At 36.2% G+C, this 15,759-nt stretch overlaps 2 long non-coding RNA genes across 2 annotated transcripts in view; one reads left to right on the forward strand and one right to left on the reverse strand.

Annotated features, from left to right (window-relative positions):
• The first annotated feature begins 9,557 nt into the window (after positions 1 to 9,557).
• The window catches only part of LOC132119283 (uncharacterized), a 319,186-nt gene continuing 312,984 nt past the window's right edge, over positions 9,558 to 15,759 (forward strand). The window contains exon 1 of the long non-coding RNA XR_009426141.1: positions 9,558 to 9,671. This is a non-coding gene — a long non-coding RNA (uncharacterized LOC132119283). The remainder of the gene's footprint in view (positions 9,672 to 15,759) is intronic.
• On the reverse strand, positions 11,315 to 12,233 carry LOC132118997 (uncharacterized). The gene is made up of 3 exons (XR_009426097.1): positions 12,164 to 12,233; positions 11,966 to 12,035; positions 11,315 to 11,424 (listed from the first exon to the last, which is right to left on the reverse strand). It is a non-coding gene; the product is annotated as an uncharacterized LOC132118997 (long non-coding RNA).

Below are 15,759 nucleotides of genomic sequence, written 5' to 3' on the forward strand. Positions count from 1 at the left end.
GTACCTCTCATTCCATCTTGATGATCTGACGATAGCTGCTCACATCTCAGAATGTCTAACAGACATTTCTTATTGGATGACAGACCATCAAGTTCAACTCAACCTGGCTAAGACAGAACTGCTTTTGGTTTCAACAAACCCATCACTTTATCAAAATTTCACCTTCCAGTTAGGCTCATTAACCATAAACCAGCTATGAACCTTGGGGTTGTGATTGATGATAGGCTGAATTTTTCAGACCACATTGCTAAAATTGCCCGGTCCTGCAGATTTGCTTTATACAACATTAGGAAGATCAGGCCCTTTCTTTCAGATCATGCAACCCAACTCCTTGTTCAAGCTATTGTTCTATCCAAGCTGGACTGGAAAAGAACAGACGTCACACCTCTGTCCGTCATTTTGAACTGGCTACCAGTAGCTGTTGGCATAAAATTCAAGCCATTAATGTTTGCCTACAAAGCCACCACTGACTCTTTACCCCTTTACCTAAATTCATTACTTCAGAGCTATGTGCCCTCTAGATGCTTGGGTTCTGCAAGAGAATGATGCACTATCGTGTCATCTCAAAGAGGCACAGAGTCACTTTCACTGACTTTTTCATTAACTGTTCCTTCCTGGTGGAATGACCTGCCCAACTCAGTCAGAGCAGAAATTACTAAAAACACATCTGTTCCATTTTTATTTGACCCTCTAACTCAAGCACTTTCTATTCTATTTTAATTCTACTTTATCTATTTATCTTCTTTCTTTAAAGGGGGGTACACTGGTGTTTCGTGTATTCAGAGTTGTTCACAGCGTTAAAGAGATGGATTCTCATGCTAAACATGGCCAAAGTTCTAGAAGAATGACTGAGAATTTCTGTGCTGAAAATCTTACTTCCGGGTTGGTACAAGTTTCGGCTGTTTGTTTTTGATTGTGAATCTAATGACGTAGACGAGAGCGGAACTCCTTATTATGAGCATTTATCCCGGAAAAGCGCTCCCACACACACGTTGACCAGAGGAGAGCGAGACCGCGAACATCAATGCGCTTCAAAAACGTCGGCAGCGCTGCATAGGATTTGTTCGAGAATGCCTCCAAATAAGTGTGGTTTGGATGTGAGGGAACGTTTACCGTGTTCAGCTTCCCCAAGAACCCAGCGTTAAATGAACAGTGGATGCAGTTTGTTTTTCTGGGGCAGCAACGGAGTGTATCAAGTGCCTTTGTGTGTTCTGGTCATTTGAGTCGACGCTGGATTTGCACATCATTTGCCTGTGATAAAAGACCCCATTCATGTAAGTACAATTGCATCAGATTTCTGTATTTTGTTGGAAATCAGCACATAAGTGAATATATGTTAATGGAAACAACACGAAACATCAGTATTATAGCTCCACTCACGGCACACCTCCAGGAGCTCGGCTTTTTTCCGAAAACAATCGGAACGCTGTATTTTTCTTTTATAAATATGATAAAACTAAAGACTTTTTGGAGATATGAAGGATGCAGTACTATTCTATAGGTACTCAAGATTAACATGAGATTAGGTGAAACTGTGTATGTTATGTACCCTTTAAAAAAAAGAAAAAGAAAACACTAGTTTTCTATTCTTTCTATTCTTTCTACTTGTTTCTCTCTCTCTCTCTCTCTCTCTCTCTCTATATATATATATATATATATACACCTTGCAAAGTGTATGGCATTAGGCTGACAGACTTGTCATTTGCACTTACATATTGTTGCTTTTTGTTAGTTTTGATTGCTTTTATTGTCCACATTTGTAAGTTGCTTTGGATAAAAGCATCTGCTAAATGACTAAATGTAAATGTTAAGATTCTCAGATTCTTTAACACTTGTGCTCTTAAAAACACATTGATTCTGCCACGTTCATTTCAATTCTCAACAAGTGCTCCATTAAAACATTCTGCCTCAAAAACAAGTCCACAGACAGGAATTGATAGTTTTGTCTGACTCAATCAATACCGTCAATCTGGAGCCATCTTAAAAATCTGATATCATTAAACAAGAAGGAGATGGGGGGGTTGAGGGGCACCTAAAAAGATAAACTGTGGTAAATGCTTCCAAGGTCCGTAGCCATGAGATGAAATAAAAGCACTCTCACACTCTCTCCTCTGAATAGCACCACTCTACACAAGAGCAGCTTGTGGACCCTGTTTATGGATCACAGGGTAAAAGGGGAACGCACCAGAAGGGACCATTGAGAGAGAGGGATGTCAAAGCATTAAGACTATGACATCTCTAATAGGATTGCTCTAAGATGGCCTTCCTCCACAGCCCAAAGAAAGGGTCAGTCAAAATACTCTGCAGACATGGAATGGACAGCAAACCAGAGGTACATACACATTATTGTCTTTGTTACTTTGTCAGTTTGTGTTGCATATATTAGCTTTGGTCAGCTGTCTAGCTAGGCTGCATTTAAAATCAAGGTCTTTTTTTTTTTTTTTTTTTTTTTTTAGTCACAGATATAATATTATGTGTATATGTATTGTAAATGTTAATTTGGACAGTTCTGGTCAAAAGTGATTTTTGTTATGTTTTTGAAAGAAGTTTCTTTCAATCAAGGTTACATTTATTTGGTCAAAAAATCAGTAATGTCAAAATCTCCAGCTGGAGTGCCTATACAAATTTAAAACCTGGTTCTACACACACCAATGGCTCAGTATTGTTTAGGCTTTGTTTTGCCCTAGTTCCTGTGTTCCTTGTTTTCTTGCCTTTTCTTGTCTTGCCTTGTTTTTTGACCCTGGATTTTATATTGTGTATTCTGATTGTTTTGCTGCCTGTCCTGGCTGTTGCTTGTTTTTTTTTTTTTTTTTGTATTACTCTTTTGTCTGCACTGGATTATACCTGTTCACTGCTGTTTGACCATGCCTTTTTTAAGCATTCTTGCAATAAAGCCTGCACTTGGATCCTCAAATGCATTGTCACACTCCCCACATTACAAGTAAAAACAACAACATTACTACATATTATAATAACCTTAAATATTGAATATACTACATTTAAAAAAAATATATATTTATTTGATATTTAGTTTTAATTTTCAAGTTTTTTATTCATTTGTTTTTGGAGATATGCTTATACATTAATTAGTATTAATAATTTTATACAATTTTTAAAAATATTTTATTTTTAGTACAACAACCTAATCTAATGATAAATTTCGTCTTTCCATGTAGCTGAAATAAAAAGTGCTTTATTTTATTGTATTTAAGTTTGTTTTATTTCAAGTAGATTATTTCTCTGTTTTGTATATTGCTGTTTTTTATTTTTATTTTTTATCTGCACTGTTAGTTTAAAAACATAAAAAACACTACTATTGAAATCAAATTAATTCAGCTGAAAATAAATGAGTTAAAAGGAAATAACTGATTGCATACAATAAATAACACAATGTAAATAAATACCTGACCACAAAGTATTATATTCTGCTTGACGAGTCATTGTTTATGCATTAATTGAAGTAAAATTAAAGATTTTTAATGTGTTTTGCCACTGCTTCACTATTAACTTAGCACCATGCTAACAACAAACTCTATTGCATTCAGTTGTGATTCGAGTTTCCTGCATGCTTAACTTCACACAGAGTTGCTGTATAGGAAGAACGTTCTACATGATCCGCTTTTACATTCAGTCATGGTTAAGAATGGCAAACCCCAAATGTATGCAACACAGAGCAAAGCAGCTCACTTCGAACACACGCAACAAAGCTAATGTGTTTTCCATACTAATTATAAGCACTGGGTACACATAAAGTCATAGCATAAAGAGATGATAAGATTATTAGACTGTTAGGCAGCTGAGGTGAGGCGAGACCTTGAGCTGTGTTTAACAGATCCCTGAAGGCAAGCCTCCAGGTATGAGACCGCCACTGAAGTTGTTTGTTCTTAAAAGCTTTGTTAGAAAAGCAGAGCGGCACAGTGAGATTATGGCACTGTCTATCCCGACTACATGGAAAAACATTCCCTGCCGATTTTGCGTTTGAAGTCAGAAGGTAATAGCCAGTTGAGAAAATGTTTGTGTTTGTTTTTGATAACAGTTGAGAAGCATGACAAAATGTTCTTTGTGTATTGTGTGTTTGGCCACCTGGTCCAGAGCCGCGTGAGGATAAATTGGGTACTATCAGTTTCCATGTATAACAAAAAGCACCAACATCTAATTTCCAATTTGTCTTCTCAGCAGCTCTTTGAACTTGCTACCTAAGTCGATCAGTTGGCATTCATATTTGTCTCATTTTGCGACAACAATGTCTGAATATCACTGCAACTAAGTGTTTTCGTACTGCTATATTTCACGTATATGCTGAAAGCACTAAGTTAAAAGCCACTGTGTACTCAGATAACTTTTTATAGAGTTTGTATCCCTTATGACAACACTGTGTTTTTATTGCACTGCCATTCCTTTAATGGATACTCCCTGTCTGCTTTCGAAAAAAAACAATATTCAGTTCTGACACAAATAAAAGATGTAGCACTGCACGGTTATTTAGTCCCTTTGAGATCCACCTTCTATACAGCCTGAAAAAAGCTCTGACAATTACAGGGATAAAAGAACGGTTTGTAAATGTTTATGAGAAGCAAATACGTGACTTTCAGTGAATTTACACTATACATCTTAAATCCAGTGGAGCTTTTTAAAAGGCAACAAAATGAAAAATTGCAATAATATAAAGAGCTGTGACTATTTCTAAACACTGAAGGGTCTGAATACATAACATAATACAAAAATAAAAATTAGTATGTATATCTTTATATATATATATATATATATATATATATATATATATATATATATATATATATATATATATATATATATATATATATATAAGAAATCTTTAAACAATCTACAGCAGATAGATTATTTGTGTTTTATGTATTGTGCTTTTTAGACTGTTGTACTGCAACTTGCTAATGCAAACTCTGTTCTGCTCTTACCAGTGGCAGCTTGTGGGTTTTAAAATAGACGAGGCACACTAATTGTATTGGTCTGGGGATCCCTGCCGATTGTTATTATTATTATTTGCTTAACCACTTTAAAATGGCTTTTCGGTGGCTTTTAGTCAGAAAATGTAAAGAAACTGACACACATACATTAAGATAATATAAATTCACTTACCTGTCCTATCACTTAATACAATCATCCATCCATTCTTAAAAGTCTGTGGTAAAAGAGAGTTGCCTGTTGTGCTATTTAATTAGGCTTACTTCTCTAGCCTATAGTTCTAGCACCCTTAATTTTTAATTTGTATTTATACTACTGTTTGAATGACAGCTGTTGGCAATCAAATATTCAATATCGCTACTTATCATAAACACTTGGTAAATTATCAGCCCAGTCACTACGAAAGACGTTCAAACTAATAGCATGTAATTTACGTCTCTATGATGATTGGTTGATAAACCAGAAGGGAGGCTAGCCTCGTCTATGATGTTCCTTTTCTCACCACTCCTCAGATAAACAAATGATAAAGCTTGGATTATTGAATAAATTATTAATTATTAAACTAGCAAATTATTAAATAATTTTCTGGTTTTATATACGAGTTAACGCTGGCTGCATATAATGTCTTGATTGTTGAGTATTTGAGTGAGGTCTTATTGAACGGTAGTACTCCACACTTCTCCACCGCTTCTTTCTCAAAACTCTGGCAATTTGGAAACTTTGGAATAACCTACCTAACACTTTGTCAGTTTAAATCTAGATTAAAGACCCATCTCTTTAACCTGGTTTACACATAACACATGGACACATTTCTAATATTTAAATCCGTTAAAACATACTTAGACTGTATTAGGAAAACCGTAACCGGAACGCTTCCCATAACACACAATGTACTTGCTACATTGTAAGAAGAATGGCATCTACGCTAATATTAGTCTGTTTCTCTCTTATTCCGAGGTCACCGTAGCCACCAGATCCAGTCTGTATCCAGATCAGATGGTCACTACAGTCACCCGGATCCAGTACATATCCAGCCCAGATGGCGGATCAGCACCTAGAGAGGACCTCTGCAGCCCTGAATGTCAGCGGAGACCAGAACTACTAGATGAGCCCCAGAGACAGATCCACAATTAAGACTTTGTCTCCTAGATGGCCACCGGGACACAGGAAACAGATGATTCTTCTGCACAATTTAACTCTGCTGCAGCCTGCCTGGAATTGAACTGCTGGTTTCGTCTGACCAGAATATGAACAGTCTAAAAACAATTAGAACTCCACTTCTGTGGTTGCTACACATAATAGGGTAACACATTTGCATAATGCCTGTCTGTGTTCTATGTTGACCCGCCTCCACACAATGTATCTTGTTTCTGTGGTTAACATCACGTCGAGAAGATGCTGTGAAAGTAAATTAATTTTATTTTCACTTCCAAAAGCTGAGGTTGCAAAGAATCAATGGTTAAAATTTATTTTTTAACTCTATCATAGCAGTATAACCCTAATCTTTTCTTGTGTCATTTTACTGAAGACAACTTCCCTAATCTCGGGGAGTTCTATATGCGATTCACAAAACACTTGCTCTTGAAAGATGGCTCAGTACACAGTTTATTAGGATCAGCTGGCTCCACTGAATCACAACCTGTAAGTTTGAGAAACAAATGATGTCAATATATATTCAAAATATAGATCTAGGGCAATGGGCATAACGTTTCTGACATATGTGGAAGCGGTAGACCAGTCACAACAGACTGGGCCATCTGACCAATCAGAGCAGAGTAGGCTCATGGAAAGGACGGGTTAATTTTCATAATGTATGTTTAATGATTTTGTCTGCTATAATGATAACATTTTTCTGAATTGCTCTAATTTATTGGCTATTTTTTATCAATAATTGATTTATGCCATTGTTTTGTTTAATTAAGTAACATATCATTAAATTATTTCAATAACATTTTTAATAGGCTGCCAACCATAGTAATTTCACATGGAGCATTGTGGCACTGTTTCAACAGAGACTACATGCTGACTTTATAATATATGTATGGAAACACTTCCTATGAAGCTCATTGATACAACATATTATAAGGTTTTTTTTTTAGAATGCATTATGTATTCATTATAATGCCTTAAGAATACCCATATAATGCATTATAAATACGGGCTTCATAGAAAGCGTTACCAAATGTATTACTCATTTAATATCCACACATGCTTCTCTTGGTTATCTGAATATCACTGACATTTTTTGAATAATAAACTTCAGTCAGATTTTTTGCTTGTCAGGTTGACCAAAGCCAAGAATTGAGGTATGTCATGATGAGATGCATAATTAAACGTATGCTTGATAAATTTCGAATATCAGTTAAATTAAAAGACAGAAGTGTTGCCATGACTTCCTTTTAGAATGAAATAAATTTATTTTTTGCAGGTAAGTGGGTGAACTATGTATGCACAGTAAAAATCCATTAACGTTTGCTACAGAAATGTTCTTCTCATCATGGGTTCTCAACCTCTGATTCAAATAAACCACTTCAGCTCATATTTTATTCAAACCAAAATTCCATCTACAAATTCATTAATCTACGCAAGTCTGTAAATTGAAGGGTTGGGGAAAAGATGGAAAGGTGAAAAAAGAACAAAATGATTGTTCTGTATGTTGAAAAAAATGTTTAATATAGCTAGGAACAGCACTTCCTTGTTTGAATCATTTCTATTAAGCAGTAATAACATCACAGAAGGGTAGAGAGAGAGAGAGACCTTTTTTTCACTATGTGTGCATAAAAGCATCCAATAAGATTAAATAGTTCCGCATTCATTAACCAAACAGTCAGTCTTATCTCAGATTTTTTTTTTTTTTTTTTATTATATCTTTGTCTAGAAATAAAAAAAATTGTAGTTGAACACATGCACAAATTCAAGCTGACATATCATTTCACTTCAATGTTTGTAAAGATTTCTTGTGAATCCACTTTCTATAATAATGCGAAAAACAAACTCAATGAATAACTAAAAAAAAAATTATATAAACATTTTGCACTTTTGAAATAAACTTTTAAGTAAAAATTTGAGTAAAACATTTGAGTAAAATTGACTATATATATATATATATTTCTTTTTTTTCACACCGAAAAACCTCACCTAAAGGGGGCATGTTTACAATTATACTTATTGTAATTTTAGGCCACTAAGTAGATTGTGGAATAAACTAAAGTGCATAGGTACATAAAGTAGGAGAGGAGGAAAGAGAAATGTGTGCATATGTGTGACCATTCAGCAGGCTTGCTAAAGCCACAGTTGGGTGAATATGGACTGACGCTTATCTGCCACATCCCTCACCTGGGGAATGCTGGCACAGCGCTGGACCACCCCTGATAACAGCTTATCAGTCTCGGCTATTTATAAAGGACAACCCCTATTCGGACAGGATTTATAATTTGCCATGTAATCATGTACACTGTTAAATTGGAGCACAGGGCTAGATTAAATGTAAAAGTCAAATTATTTGTAGAGGACTAAGTTTGTGCGTTGTGATTTGTGAGATAATGATGATGATTTTATGCATTCCTTCATTGCCAACTCTGCAAACTTTTTTGGAGATTGCCGTCCTGCAACTTTGTAGATTGGCTTGACATCGGCACTTCAATCAAGACAAACATGATGTTGTCACTGTAACTAATGTTCTAAAGAGACCCTCTCCATATTAGCATAACAACAGATGCAATTGTTTGAGACCTGTCTGCTCTAATTGGTAATGGTAATACAAGTATTAAAAAAAAAAAAAAAACTTAATGAATAAACCATTATCCATTTCTTATTTGCTTTCTCGTGAGTCTGTCTAAAGCGGTTTTACAGCCAGAATGCAGTTTTCAATCTTGTATATATCCATGAAATTAGCAGCTAAATGTGGAAATTAATTCCAATGGAAAGTGAAACTCTGAATATCAGCTCTGAAAAAAAAAAGAAATATCGGTAAAGTGGAGTTAAATCTATTCCTGGAAATTATATGGATATTTTGTGAAGGATAAGATACTGTACAGAAAGCTGAATGTGGTTTCCATCTGTTAAATATGTGCCAGAGGCACAGAAAGAACACTCTAAAAACTGCTGGGTTGAAAACAACCCAATTTGGGTTATTTTGGCAACCCAGCGCTGGGTCAAAAAGGCACGAACCCAACACAGGGTTATTTTAACCCAACCAGTTGGGTTATCATGTTTAACCCAACCTGCTGGGTTGCTTTTTTATGGTTTAAAATGACTACATTGCAGGGTTTCAAAAACCAGAGCGGGTGTTTTTTATCACTGTATTTCAGAAGGAAAACTACTGTATTTAGAAAATGTTCAAATTCATTTCGCATGTAATGCTTGATGAGGCAGCGTTTGTGAGCTCAGTGCCGCTTTGCAGCCGTTACCGTCGAAAACTACCTCTCCCGCTTAGCGCCTCCAGCTGGCAGAAAATTAACTCTCAGAGTGCCGCCACCAATTGAGTGTAAGGATATGGGAAACATTTCATTGCTATGCTAAAATGAACTAAAATTGAGCTAGGCATTAAACCTACAAATATTGTACATTTAAAATATAACTTTTACACACAAATAATAATTATCAAAAGGAAAATATTTATTAAAAACAAGAGAAAAGTCAAAAAGTAACATGTAAGAAGAAATGCAGAAAAGGATGACATTAACAGCTACAGTTCATAAAGCATTGAACATTTGTTTAATATAACACTTGTTCAATTGTATATATTGTATAAAAATATACGAAAACACTATTATACAATAAATTTACAATTAGTTAGGTTCTTTACCAACTATTCTGGCATGACAGTACACAAATAAACCACAACATTAACTCTGATATTATAACATTTATGTGTGTGAAAGAATGTGAGCATGTGTATGAATGACAGAGTGTAAACTCTTCTACTAAACAACACAGAACAAGCATTTAACATTGTTTTTACAAATTATACACTTACAGTTTGTTTCATAGTCCATGAATACAGATCATGCATCACTGTCAATTTCAATGATCTCTTCAGAATAAGTGATGTATTTATGAAGAAGCCCCATCAGCACATGTGACATCTTCTACATCATCCAGAGCAGGGGTTTTCAAACTGTGGGTCGCGACCCACTCGTGGGTCACGGAATGGAACAAGGTGGGTCGCACAAAGTCACTTGGCTGCAGCTAATTTTGCGTTTCAATGACACACAGACACTAACACAGTTCAGTCTAGGGCTGCACGAATGTGACGAGTGGGGCGGGGCCTAGTGCCATGGGAACAGAGCTAGGCCGGTGGAGTGATTGGGAAATGAGCAACACTCACCGGTCTCAAGAACCACGGAGGAGATCGGAAAGATACAAAAGAGGAGCGATGACAGTGAAGGACGAGAGAGGACCAGGCCTGGGTTTTATTTTGTGTTTATTTTTTATTTGTGCACGGCAGTCATCCGAGAGGGGCTGTCGCGCTGTTTTGTGTTTATTTGGTTATTAAAACTTTGTTTGATTGTCCGCCGGTTCCCACCTCTTTCCACGAAGGAGTCATCGAGGCGGTGGGCTGGAGTGAGTTCGCCCCCCCCCCCCCCCCGGCAACTCACTCCAGCCCACCACATCGAGCACCCTCGGCGGCAGACTCCTTCGCCCTGCTCGATGGCACTGCGGATTCACCCCAGCGGCGAAGGATCTTCGGCAGCGCGCCCCTCCTTCCTCCCTGGCTTCGGCACCAGTGTAAAACATTAAAATCTTCACAATCACAGGAAGAAGGAGGCGGGAACTGGGAACCCACTCATCACAACGATATAGCCCACCAACATTAATAATGAACTGCAATATCCTTAGTGTGATTTTCAAATTGCAATTAAGTCCGTGTGCGTTGCGTGTTTTGAAGGTCTCAGAGCAATGTCATTAAAAGGTTCAATCGGTCTTTTTTTACCTATTTCACAATTATTTTAATCTCCAAACTGTTTTAGATAGTTCTGCTTTGCTTCTTATGCTTTTCTAAAAAAGTGTTGGATTGTGCTCCGTTCTCGCCGACACACACGGAAGGATCATGAATGCAACAAAACACAGCAGCGCAGATCACACTTCACTGGAGTGAGCCTGCTTCACGTTTTTATGGACACTACATATTTTAACGCCAGTAAACAAAAATTAAAACTTGTAAATTTGTAGTGAAATTTTCAGTTGTACTCTAAAATAAAATGGTTATTTTTCTTAAATACTTAATTTCTGTCATAAAAATTTTAAGTAAGATTAGGTTTAAAGTAATTTCACTCGTTGTTTTTTTTTTTTTTTTAATATTTTGGTGGGTCGTGAAATATATTACACTTGTCTAGGTGGGTCGTGGAATGGAAAAGTTTGGGAACCACTGATCCAGAGCACCGTCCTCCTTTAAAACCACTGCTGCATCAGTTTAGGGGAAAGGACGTGCTCTTCTTTGACCAGCATTCATCCAGTCACCGCCTGCTTTTCATCAGCGGCCTAAAAAGAGAAACACATTTGAAAAAATAAAACATTTAATTAAACTATCCATTTTCAGGTAGAGGTGTATTCACATCCGTAAGGATAGGTAAATAATCTGTGTTAAAGTTTCAACACTTTGTGTGGTTGTTTAATGTCTCGGTCCACCACAGCTCTCGTGAAGGCTATAATGACAGCACTGGTGAGAGGGCATGTCATATTGTTTGAATAAATATATTGCTTTCAGAAGGGTTCTTTACTGAAACATTAAAACAGACATGACATTCACATACCTCACAAATGTTCATGTACGTAGATGGCTGCTCTTCAAATGGTTAGTTCACCAAAAAATAAAAATGGTCATAATTTACTCTCCCCATGTTGTTCCAGACCCATACAAACTCTGCTCATTTTTGGAAAACAAATAAATATATTTAATATTCTCTTAATTTAATTAACAAAATTATGAGAAAATGAAAAATATATTCATTTCAATATATTCAAGTCTTATAGGTTTGGAATGACATGAGGGCAAGTAAATGATTTTTTGTTTGAACTTTACCTTTAAGGGGGAAGACCAAGAATGATGACTCTCCAAATCAGAGAAGACAACTCCAAAGTTGGTTTGAGTTCTGCAATAAACAACACAGACATCAGTGGTTTTAATTAAATGAGCACGTAATCACACTGTTGTTGCATCAAAATGTGAAGTAAACTGACAGGAGACAACAGAAAAATTTATTTTCTAAAAATAACTTACATAAAATCTCAAAAGAATGATGCTCTCCCATGTCTCTGGCTTTTAACATCTACAAAAACAAAAAACAAACATTATTTTACTCTTAGTAAAAATAAAACAACAACAACTGATAACATGAAATTATGAAGTTTACTTGCCTTAAACTATCTTTCCCTCTCTTCAGAAGAAGCTGAGAAAACCACCTCCTCCTCACAAAAGCAGACTTCTGTGTCCTTAGCTCAAGTTAGTTTGAGTTCTGCAAAGAGGGACATCAATGGTTTCAATAAAATATGAACATGTGATCACACTGTTGTTGCATCAAAATGTGAAGTAATAGTCTTTAACTCGCTTCTCGCTTCTTTCACGCTGAGAAAATGGCGGCTGCTCGCACTGGAGATGTACGATCTTGACGTGACGTGCGTGCTCTCCTTCACGTCCGCGTTCTCAACCCAGCCCTGCTGGGTTAAAACGCAGACCAATTTTCAACCCAAAGTTGGGTTAAAACATCCCAAAGTCCTATCCAACGGCCTCAACCCATCATTTGGGTTGAAAAAACAACCCAGCGTTTTTTAGAGTGAAGACCGGTCATACTCTGTCACATGGCTGATAACAGGAGAGAAAACTGCAACACTTACATCAGTCATATTAGAAGCGTAAGAAAGGTATTATTCTACAAAATCATCTGTTGATGATAATTGCTTTGACATTTTTGTGATGTTGCATCCACACTACTAGGTGTCAATACAAAATCTAAGTCCACTATGGTATTAACCAATAAAATGTACAAAATGTTGTGTACAGTAGGTAGACAGCCTAAATGGGCATTACCGCCGTGCGTACCGCAGCGGTAACTGTAATTCAGTCGCGTGTTAAAATCATTCGCGAACCTACCGCCAGGTGGCGCTGAGGGACGGATTGCGAAATGAATGTAATTGTAAAATGAGATAAAAGGAGGAAGTAAAACAACAATAACATTATGATATAACATTGTAACATCTTTAAAAAATATTAAAACATTTACAGTGAGTTCATTTCAAAACGTAGGATAGTCTTAGGCTACAGTCTACTCATCAAAAATTAAAAGAAGGCCTTTAAATAAAGGATCATATGCATGCTATTGTTATTAAACAGTAAATAAATATAAGGCCTATGTATGTGATGTGTGTGTGTGTGTATATATATATATATATATATATATATATATATATTTATATACGGATAAAAATCTTCAGGTTCCATATGCAGAGTTAAATGAGAACGTTGCAGTATTTAGCAATAATTATTATTAACTCTGTTATTATTCTTGATTTTTTCAAACTACTAAAACTTAGCATTTTTGAATTATGCCTTATGTGTGACCAAAAAATTTATTATTTTCTGTTTCAGTTGTTTGATCGCGCTGGTGCCTCGCGCACATATTCACTGGAAACAGCGTTAGCAGCGGTCAACTTACTCCTCATATTGTTAATTATGATTTTTTTTCCCATCGATTCTGAAACACGCTTGAACTACAAAGCCTATTTTACCTCATGAATAATAGTTAAGCTTAAAATGTGCAACATCACGAATATGGAAACGTTTGGATTTCTCACGAGTAAATAAATGAATAAATAAATAATAAAATGTCATTAAAAAATACCATTGGCCTGAGTAAATTTGACCATTATCAAATTGTTACTTTAAACGTTAGTGATTTAGGTGGTGAAAATACTGTGAAATTACAAATGGCATTGGATTTTAGAGCATAACAACTGAAGGTTTATGAAACGTTAGTGTCACAGGGAGTCGGAGGCGTTCGGATCCATATGCAGCATTTATTCAACAGAATGGTAATACAGGCAGAGATCAGAAATGGCGTCAGGTGTGTCAGGGATAACCAGAATCGTAACCAGAAACAAGCAGAGATCGGGACAGGCAGCGGAGAATCAGAGTCGAAATAAACAGTCCAAAGGTCAAAACACAGGAATAACAAACACTGGGAAAATGCTCGGAAATGTCAGACTGGCTAAACAAGACTTTGCAGTGAGTGAGAGTGAGTGTGCTGCTTTTATGTGTGTGTGTAAATGAGGTGCAGGTGTGGCAAGGAAATTGGCTGATGAATGAGGTGCAGGTGTGGCAGGGTGATTGTGATGCAGTGACTCATGGGTAATGTAGTTCGGGTGTGGTGCAACAGTTTGAGAGGTGCTAGTGTCCAAGTGACAACTGGTGGTTGATGGGTGGAATGGTCCTGACTGGAGTGCCCTCTACTGAAGCTCATGGGCACTCCATCTAATGATCGTGACAGTTAGCCAATAAAGCATTTTTTTTAAACAATGGAACTAAAAGTTGTGAACTAAAATATAATTTCAACCATACAACATGTGAAAAAATAAAATGCATACTTTTCATAACTTTTCATTATTCATAAAACATTTCTGGTGTTTGGATTTGTACTTCAATATAATGAGCTCCAAGTTTAAGAATAGCCCTAGACTAGTTTCTCTCTCTCTCTCTCTATTTAACAGCATTAGCTCAATGAAATATGTCTTCCTTCCGTTAGAATGAATGTTTTACTGCCTTGCTAAATGTTGGGCTCATGATCAATAATTTGTATTCGCCTCAATCTAATTTAGTAAAGTCAAACTGCAGACAGAGAAGCTGCATCAGTTATAGCAGAGTCCCGTGCGCTGTGAGGGGAGCAGCTGATGAGGAATCCGCTTGGTCTTAAACCCTCGATCACATATAACAATGATTTTCATAAAATAATTATTAATTATTAATTGATTATTTGTTATTATCATTATGGTCTTGTGAAAATAATAATATGGGCTGCAAGAAAATAATGAATACAAAGAGTAGTGCTGCTGAGTGCAGGCATGTTTCAGCCCAGTAACACACCATTCCTCAGAGCCAAAACACAGACCGAATTCAGTTCAGCTGGAGGGGGTTGGGTTTTTTGGGGGTAGTTATGTATGGCTTGTGGGGATCGAGATAAAGGTGTGAATCTCTTGCTCTTTCATATGGACAGTGTCTTATGAGACTGTCACTTGCTGAACTGGTTTATATAGGACTGTTAGTTTGGTTATAGACTAAAAAATGGTCTGCCCCCACGTAAGATTTTTCTAGTTCTAGTCGTTCATTTGTTATATTCAACTAATCAGAGGTTTATATTAAATTTACATAATCAAGTCTTAATATATTCTGCACTCAAGCACATGCATTAAGTTTGCCACAAAGCACATGCAGAAGTAGCCTAATAATTGTGAAAAATGAGACATTTTAATTATTAATAAACAAATGTTTTCTTGTCGGCTGCAAGATGAAATTCACAATGCTGCCTGTCTCCGACGAGAGAAATGCAACATTCACAGATTGTTGAATGTTGAATATTAATGTGCCCTGTCATTAATGCGCATGAATATTTTTTGCACAAACACTTGAATATGAATATTAATTCACATTTTGCTTATGCATTACAACGTTTTTTTTTTTTTTACATGCAATTATCCAAAATAAAACCAAACAAGATTTGTAATGAAGATAAAACAATAAAGAATAAATGCTGCACATCTAAACAGTAAAAAAAAATGTTTTTTTTAACCCAACCGTTGGGTTACACATATTGGGTCAATGTGTTG

Source organism: Carassius carassius, chromosome 38 (genome assembly GCF_963082965.1).
Source record: "Carassius carassius chromosome 38, fCarCar2.1, whole genome shotgun sequence".
Lineage (NCBI taxonomy): Eukaryota > Metazoa > Chordata > Actinopteri > Cypriniformes > Cyprinidae > Carassius > Carassius carassius.